This window comes from Corvus brachyrhynchos, unplaced genomic scaffold, assembly GCF_000691975.1.
Source record: "Corvus brachyrhynchos isolate BGI_N302 unplaced genomic scaffold, ASM69197v1 scaffold255, whole genome shotgun sequence".
Lineage (NCBI taxonomy): Eukaryota > Metazoa > Chordata > Aves > Passeriformes > Corvidae > Corvus > Corvus brachyrhynchos.
In genome coordinates, this window is record NW_008238358.1 from 943085 (window position 1) to 952127 (window position 9043).

A 9043-nucleotide genomic window follows, 5' to 3' on the forward strand; every position below is an offset into this window, starting at 1 on the left:
GGCTTCCTGCAGAGGTGAGGGCAACCTCTCTCTTTCCCAGCATAGTTACAGGCAATTGTCCCATCTGCGGGAAATAATGGAAGCCATCTTCCACAGTGTCCCTTGGAGCCTGTATGCCCAAGCACGGGGCTGGTACTCTGCAGCTTTCAGGCCTGAACTAGAGGCACAGGATGCTTGTTTTAAGGGGCTAAGAGGTGATTATCATGTTTGCTGGCATGAGATTCAGCCCAGGAATGGCTGCCTTGTCTTATTGTTATTGCTAGTTTATAAATTGTGGAACGTGCCAGTGAAGAGTCCTGGTGCCACTGAATCTAGAAAAAACATTGAAGTACTGTGCTAAAAATGTCCCTGAAAGCCAAGTAGTTTTGATATTCAGGTGAATTCTTGTGCTTCCATGGGGGAACAGTGCTTCAGAAGGTGTGTCTGCATCCAATACCTCCCTTGACAGATGTCCTAAGGACATCTAAGAGACTCATGTCTTGTTCACCCCTCACATCTCATTTGTGATGGCCAGCATATCCACTAGTGTGGAGGAAAGTCCTGCAACATAAACTCAGTCTGGCTCTGATGGTTTCTGCTCAGCTACTGCACCAGCTTCAGGTTCCTGCTAGTTTCAAAGTGTTTACTTTCATACTGTGCAACTCTTGGTGGAAAAACCCCCTTGTAATCAGCCAGCCCAAGGGCACTCCTGCAAATCTGATTTGTGGGGCCCTACTGTGGTGCCTGCCAGGCAGCTGATGCTGGCTCAGCAGCTGATACAGCCTTAAATGCTGTCACATTGAACAGTGCTTTTCACAGCTCCCTTGTGTTCAGCAAACCCATGTTTCCTGGGAAGGTGTCATGGACTTCAAACACTTCCAGCTTCCCCATTGAAACTGTGCTGGATGTAGTGATGGCCCTTTGCAGCAGAAGAGAAAGTGCTCTGGTGAGAGGGAAGGGAGAGGGTCTTCCCAGCTACAGACCAGTGCCATGAGCCTGTGCTGTGACCCCAGGGAGAGCAAAGGCTTGCATGGAGCACAGCTGGCATCTGATGTGGCACCCTCCCCTGTCTGTCTAGTTCTTCATCAGAGCATCTACAGCATAACAGTGTACAGCTCATGTTAAAAAGAACTTTGCAGATGAAAAAAAATTCTGTTTTTTCTAGGGTTTTAAGTGTGTTGAAACCTTTCTCCTCAAGCTGTGGCTTTCTTGCACCAAGGCTTTGCATGTGCTGAGAGTGGCAGCACTCAGGAAGGAATGCACTGGGTCCAAACTCCAGCTGAAGAGGTAGCAACAACTCTTCCTCAGCCAGCTTGTGCCAAAGCATCAGCAAGAACAGAGAGGCTGATTTATGTCAGATCTGGGCCAGTACTCTGCCAAGGTTTGATTTCAAGCTGTGACTCTCAGTTATAATACTGCCACATTGGCAGAGCTGGTCCACATTTGTGCCAGTGGAATTTGTGCAGAACCAGACCCTGGATTGTTCACAGATATTTCCCAAAGTGACTGTTGTTGCCATTTCCACACGGGACATGTGGTACATGGTTACAGCTTCTGTGTATCTCTCCATGGTGGTGCCAATCCTTTTCAGTGATAGGAGAGCTGCCTGAGTTCCAGGGGCGTAAAAGTTCTTTCAACCAGTTTTAGGCAGGCCTTCAAAATAACCTTTGTTGGATTTTATTTTCCATTTGCTAGGGAAAAATGTTCTTTGCCATCACCCCATTAGGAAGAACCCAGCTGGATGGCTAGAGAGGTTTAAGGGGTGATTCTTTAAGTGCCTAGAAGGATATGGATGGGTGAAATCCAAGACACATGGGGTTCTTCTCTGCATGCTCCTGTTGCATGTGGCTGCAGGCATTTAAACTTGCTGCCTGAATCAAGAGACCAGTATCAGCATCAGCAGAGGATACCTCCTTAAACGCATATGCTTCTATAATTTGTGCTCCCAGCAATTTGTATACATTTGCTATGGTTGCTTTAGTAAAGAGCTTTTTTAGTCCAGTTGAGTGTTCAAGTCAGTAAAACCACTTGACTTATATCTGAGAGCATGTGATTACTGGGTTTTTGTTGAGTTTGGTTTGTTTGGTTTTTTTTTCCCCCAACCAGTTTCATGCCTTGTTTAATCCTGCAGAATTTAATTTTTCTGTTAACCAACATTTGCTCAGTGGAGCCAGCCAGTTTCCTCTCCTAATAATCTCTTTTTTTTTTTTTTTTCCCCTGTTATCCCTTGGGTCCTACTGTTTAATATAGCTTTTAGGTTGTTTTCTTCTCCTCCTTTTTTTCCCCAGTGTTTTGCTCATTCTATACAATGTTTCTGTCTTGTCCTCTCCATCTCCTTCCCCTCAGACTGCAGCTAAAATTGTTGCTGAAGAGATTCTGGTAAACAAAATTAGATTCCTAGAACTCCGAATTGTTCCCTGTCAAACCTTGTCCTCTTCACTTGTCTCTTTTATCTCTACCAACTCTGCCCAAGTATGAGACCTTGCTTGGCAGAGTTATTCCTAATATCCTTAATTATTAAATTAGAATCAGGCAAGGTCTCAGTTGGCCCTTTCGAAGGGGCTGGAGATGAGGATCTTGACGAGCAATCTTAGAAAAATTCAGTAAAGCTTCTGTGATACTTCGCTTGTCCTGCTAAGCTGTCTGCCTCTAGCAGATTTTCTGTGATGACATGCCAAAAAGATGATGCCTTTATCAGACACCATTTCCCATTAAAAATGCTTTAAAAGCTACCAGTTCTGCTCATCCTGGTTTGCTGTGATGTTGGCTACTTTCACACAGCCCTGTGCTATGGGGAGCAGTGTTTCACAGAGATCATGCTGCGCCTCTTTGAGTATGTCCCTGGCTTTGGGCACACTTTGCCCACAGGCAGCACTGATGCCATCTGCCTTTGCCAGGTGACAGAGAACAGGGCTGCTGGGTGACAGCTTAACTCTCAATTAATTGAATACTTGCAGGCACTCTTTTCCTTAATTTCCCCTCAGTAACACAGGATATTTACCCACAAGCTTTCTATCTGTCTCTTCCTGCTTCTTGCTGGATTTTATGACTCGTGCTCTTAACCAATGCCAGAATCCCCATTGGGCTGGTCTAAGCTATGTAGAAGACAAACAATGCATGGATCTTCTAGTGACTCTAAATATAGTATCAGCTGTACAGAAAATAATGGAGGATATAAGCAGAAAAGAGCCAGTGACTCAATGTGACTCAATCTGTTCAGAATCAGTGAGTGACACAAAAATACTCTCTTTCAGTTATCTTTCCATTCTGGTGCCTGCATGCACTTTGGAAGTCACCTCACAGGCTGTCCATTGTCCCATGCACCTCAGCATCCCTGTGACACCTGGCAGCACAGCTGGCTTCACCATCACCTTGTATACCTGCAGATTTTGCTGTCTTAGATCCCAGCTTATCCCAGTGGATCCAACTGTTGCTTGCAGTTCTCTCTTGTCCAAAGCTCCAGTTTGCAGTCCCTGCAGCTGTGACAGACAGTTATTTTTAACTCTTTTGCTGCTTTGTCAGCCCCCCAGCCCACATTACTCCCCCTGTCTTATATAGGTGGCCATCCTGGTGTGAGGCTTCCTGTCTGGAAAACTGGTGGGTTTTAAGCATCATGTCCCATCCATTGTTACACTCTGGTCCTGTAATTGAAATGCAGGCTGTGGTGCAAAATTCTTAAAATACATCAGAACTATAAAAGAAACTCCTCTTTTTACTTTGGTCATCTCTAATGCCATAAGAACAAATCATACATTTACTTCACAATTCAGCCTTTTTTCCTTCTGCCTCTTGTTTTACCATCAGCTCTTTGGGACTTGATTTGCAGTGGATGGTGTTCAATAGAAGGGATACATACACTAATGATAGCACAGAGCTTCAACCTCTTGCACTTGGAGTATTAAATTTTATGGCTTGCCCAGTGTTGTAAAACCAACACATGCTATTTTATTTTTCATTTTGGACATAATTCTGTTTATTTTTCTTGCAAGGTTTTATACCAAGATAAGCATTCTCAGAGGTTTTTGTTTACTCTGGGAAAATGGCTTGGCAAAGGAAAATATTACTGTGCAAGGCTTGCATTGTGAAATTGCTTATTGGCTGTAATTTTTATGTGAAAGATGCCAGACTTAACAATCAAGAATTAAGTTTTCTCCTTCTGTTTTCAAACAGGTAATTTGCTAATTATTTACCTGGGGATTGTTCCTTGCTAATGGCCTATCTGAGTGCATGGCATACTTCTAATAATCCTACTGTCATGATCTGTGCAGCAGAGAAACGCTCCGCAGGGTGGACGTGCAGAATGAAGGCAGTGGTTCTCTCCTCGGCAGTCACCCCAACAGCATGTGGTGGAGCAGAGCCCCAGTGTCTCAAAGGACATTATCTGATGTTAGCAGTGTTATCTGCAAAGGTGTGTTTGCACACAGGGGGATGGGTGCCTGCTGAGTTGCTCTTCAGGTGGGAGCAGCCTGATTGTCCCCACAAAAAACGTGCAGTGGTGGAAGAGTGCAGAGTGCTGTCGTCACAGACTCGGGTACAGCTAAGGCAGGACTGTAGGATATTCTTGTCTGAGAGTCAGACTGAATGAGCCTTGCTGGCAGTGGCTCTCCTGCTTAGTCCTTCCATGCCTGAACTACACCCAAATGGAGCAGTGTCCTCCAGACCAGTACCTGTGCCAGTCTGACAGGGCTGTTTGAAGGGGCATCAGAAGTGTGATCCTGGCAAGTGTGTGGAAAGTGCTGCACATGGTGTCGGGCCCTAGAAGGAGTAAATAGTGAGAACCCAGCTGGATGGCCATGGGCTGGGCAAAGATGCTGCAGTTTGCCACAGAGGAGGACTAGACCTGCTTGGTCCTTCATCTTTAGTTTTGCATTCCTGGTTTCATTTCATTGCCCAAACTCTCCAAGGAGCAGCAGACCATTGTAAGAGGTTTTTGTAATATAAGTATAGCCTGAGTTTTTAATAATCAACCAAAGGTAGTTCCTGTCCTGTGCTGAATTTATTCCAGAGTGGCCACGACAGAGCTCCCAGGGAGCACCTGGTGGCAGTGACAGTGACAGTGACAGTGACCTGTAGAGCTTCATATGCTGACAAGCACGACAGGGCTCTCAGTTCCAATTGCTCTTCTCAAACCAAGAAATTACATCCTGCAATATGTGGTGTAGTCTGTGCAGAAGCTCACATGTGCAGAATCAATGCTCCCCAAGTGATGTGAGATAAGGGAGAACATGGGGAAGTGGAATATCTTTGTTACTTTTTTCAAGGGGAGATTCTTTTTTCATTTCCTCTTGCATTTCCTTTCTGTATTTGAGCTTTAACATTAGGTTTGATTCTGTCTTTACAGCAGCCAGGTGAAGACTTCTATATTTCATCAGGATTGTCTCTCTTGTTTTCAGGACTGAGAGTCCCAAACAATATGAAGCATGTACACATCTGGAGTCCTTTCTTCTGCTCCAAAGAGGCACTTTCCTTTATTCCTATTCACTCTCTCATTACTTAATTTCCTAAGGAGGCTGTAGCTCTTCAGTGTCTGAGTACGTATGTCAAAATGTCTCACTAGGCTTTTCCACTATGTGAAACAGTATATCCCGTTTCCAGAGCTGAGGAAACACATTTCCTTCATTTTAGCTCATTACTCTTTAGGAAATTGTGTTTCTTCAATTATCCTGACAACCTGGATTTTGACAGCTCCAAACTTACTGGGTGAAGCTTCTGCACCTCTGCAAACACTTTTTTCCTTGAGACTTCTCTATCATCTGTCATGACCTCTATCATCTATCCTAGGGAGGATCTTTGATTTGGGACTTTTCTTATGCCTGCCACTGGAGGCTGAGTGTCAGCACAGAATTTACAACACTGATCTTGAGGTTTTAAAATACACCTGGTTGACCAGCCCCTCTCTGAAAGGTAACACATGGCTTTGCAATCTCCACAGGTGAGCTTGTACTACCTGGCCTGTGCTAATGTAACTTTTATGGCCAGGTTTTATAAAAAGAGTCATCATTTGCATTGTCCAGATCAGGATCTTAAAGGAAGCATTAGCAAAGATAAACTACCAGGAGCACTCGTCAGCACTTTCTAATCTGAGAGTCACTTAACTTATCCACAGGAAAAAACACAGATTATTTTGCAGAGAGCCGTTATGAGAGCTTTCACTTATGACCAAATACAGAGGACCAAACTTCAGTGAACACTATTCTCCTTCCTCCTCTGCACTATTACGGTGCATGTAGAAAGATGGGCTTCCTCTTACCCACTCATACTCCCTGAGCCCCCTCCATGTTAGCAGCTGGAGGAGCCAGCACAGCCCTTGCTATGCTGGTTTGCTCAGAAACTTCTCCCTAGTGCTTTGTGGTGTCCTCTGAGGGTGTCTTAGGAGGCTCAGGTCCAGAGGGAGGGTGGTTGAGACACTTGGTTATCTCATGGCTAAACCAGAAATGTCACATGCTCCTGCACATGCTTCTTGATGCTGTAGGCTGCTAATTGCACCTTCCAACCTCTCAGGAATATCTTGAAGAGAAAGCATGTAAGGTGTTTCCATGCCTTGTGATGGAGGAGGCAGCACAGATGGAAATCCAGACCAGTTCATAAGAAGAAAATACTATACCAACACGAGGGACTATTTATACTTAGTGAAAACCTTGCATTTGAATCCTAGACATTACTAAACCCATTTTTTTTTTCCAAAACTGCTTCACTTCACCTCCTCAAGAGTCATGACTGCCATCTGTCCCACCTCTCCTAGGGGCTGTCCTGACACAGCCAGTCATCCATCTGCTGCAGAAATCCCATTTGCAAGCTGAGGGATCCTCCTCATTTTCAGTTTCCATCAGCTCTAGGTGAATGCCAGTGATGCCTTAGGTTTTAACTTTTACATTTTTCAAATCCTGTACTGCCTAGTGTGTAACTCTGAAGTTTCTTGTGGCCTGTTAACTACTGTTCTCTCATGCTGGTTAGACAAAACAAAGCCTCTCTAGGTTTGCTCTTCAAGGACACCTCGATTGTCCCACGCCCCAAAATGTGTAAACTAAAAGCCTCTGAAGAGGAGGGGCAAACTTGGGGTAATTACATCATTAACTGAAGTTATAATTGGAGAATTAACCCTGATATGCAAATGGACCAAACTTATAAATGTGTGAAGAACCCCTGACCCATTGTCCATCTTGGGTGTAGCCTTTTGACTGCCCAGGGTGTACCTTTGAAGGCCCTTCAAATAAATACCTACTTTTATTGTCTTATTCTTGTCTAGCCGCTGTTTTCAGGTAGCCACTTCCAGGCATCAACAGCACATGACTCCCCCCAGCCTCCCTTGGGAAGTAAGAGGCTCCTGGCTCTTTCTTTTCACCATACCCCACCAAGAATTACATGTTTTATGGTAAAGTTTCCGCTTCCTTAGCCAGCCCTTTGCTGGTGACACTGGGTAAGATGCATTAATTTGCTGGAGACCTGCAAACAATGTTGATGCTACTCCTTTCCTAACCGCTGCTCTGAACATGTATCTCGTTTTCAGGTGTAATGAACCTCTCTAAGCTTTTCCTTGTCTCATCTTCCACTCTGAGTATTTTTTGGCAGTTACCCGTGACAGTCTGATGGGAAAGAAGCTTTACTAGAAGAGTGTATCACTTGCTGATTACTTTTTTCCTCTTTTGTGATGAAAAAGCCCTTGTTGGGTATTTATCACCTGGGCTCTTCTTCAGGAGAGAGAACAGACTGGCTGGCAGCATTAGCAGGCTGTCAGGTAAGTGAGTCTCATGGTCCTTTTAGGGACACAGCAACTCTGCCTGCCTGGCTCCACAGGTGACAACAGCTGCCCTGTCTTCTGGGAGGGCTCTTCTGCAGGCTTCACCAGCTTGCCTTAGTTTGCTTCTGGGTTCTGTAGCTGTTTTGTCACTGATTTTAAGGCAGCCTCAAAACTGCAGGTGTGCTCTCCTGTTGACAACTCTCTTGCCTCCAGTTAACACCAGACACCAAACTGTGGGGAAAATTAATGGCACCTGCAAATTCTGTGCACTTAAATACTGAGATGCTTCATTTGCAATTACAATGAGGTGTTTTGGTGTCTGAGGCCTGTGCCTTATGTATCTGCATATCTTAAGCATGTAAACAGCTGGAATTTGCTCCGAAGACCTGCTTGGCTGGCAGGCAGGCTGGTGTAGCTGTGCACAGTGTGGTGGGGATGGCTCCTCAGCCTGTCCAGCATTGTGCATGTGATGTTGGTGACCCCTGCCAAAACAGCAGCTCCTGCTCTCCCCCTGTCCTCCAGTGGCTTTGGGAAAAGCTCTCTAATGGTTCTCTTCAGCACACCTGATTATTGCTGAGGACTCAAGATCACCTTGAACCTCACTCCAGGGTACCCTAGCCCTGTACCAGAACCAGAAGGTGAGATTTAGGTCCAGAGGACCTGCCTGGCCCTCGCTGGGCCCAGCACAGCCTTGGTCACTTATGAAGAGGACCCATGTGCCCTCAGCCAAGGGTGCAATTTTCTGGAGCCCACCAGGGCTACATTGCCTGGCCTTTGCAGAAGGGCAGTGTGCGCATGGTGTGCAAGCAGTTAAATCAAGCAGGGATGTGCTGTGCACTCCCTCTCTGTTGTTTCCCTCCAGCTAATCTCAAGTCATTTTGAAAACTCATAATTTTATCTCACTGTATACAGAAAACATAACAGCTCCAAACCCTCATCCCGACAGCACACAGGAAGGCCATTGCTATGCTCTCTGTCATCACACACGGCTTTCTGTCATGTCCTGGGGTCTTGGGTCAGCAGGCAGAGCTCTCCTACAATGCTCCCAGGCTGGCAGGAGCTCAGGCAGCTCCAACACCCTCACAGCCCACCCAGTGAGATGTCATGCTGGGGAGTATGAGTGGAGTTTGCTCCCTGGACCTCTGTGCCCCTCAGAGACAGGCAGTGACAACAGGAGCTTCAACAGCAGGCCAGGGAAGGGGTGCATGGCTGGCCAAGACAGCAGATTGTTGAAGCCTTGCCCATGGCAGCCCTAAGGTATTACCTGTGGGGCTGCTAGGATAGGGCCCAGGGGGCCTTCCTGGGGAAATAGAAACACTGTTCTTA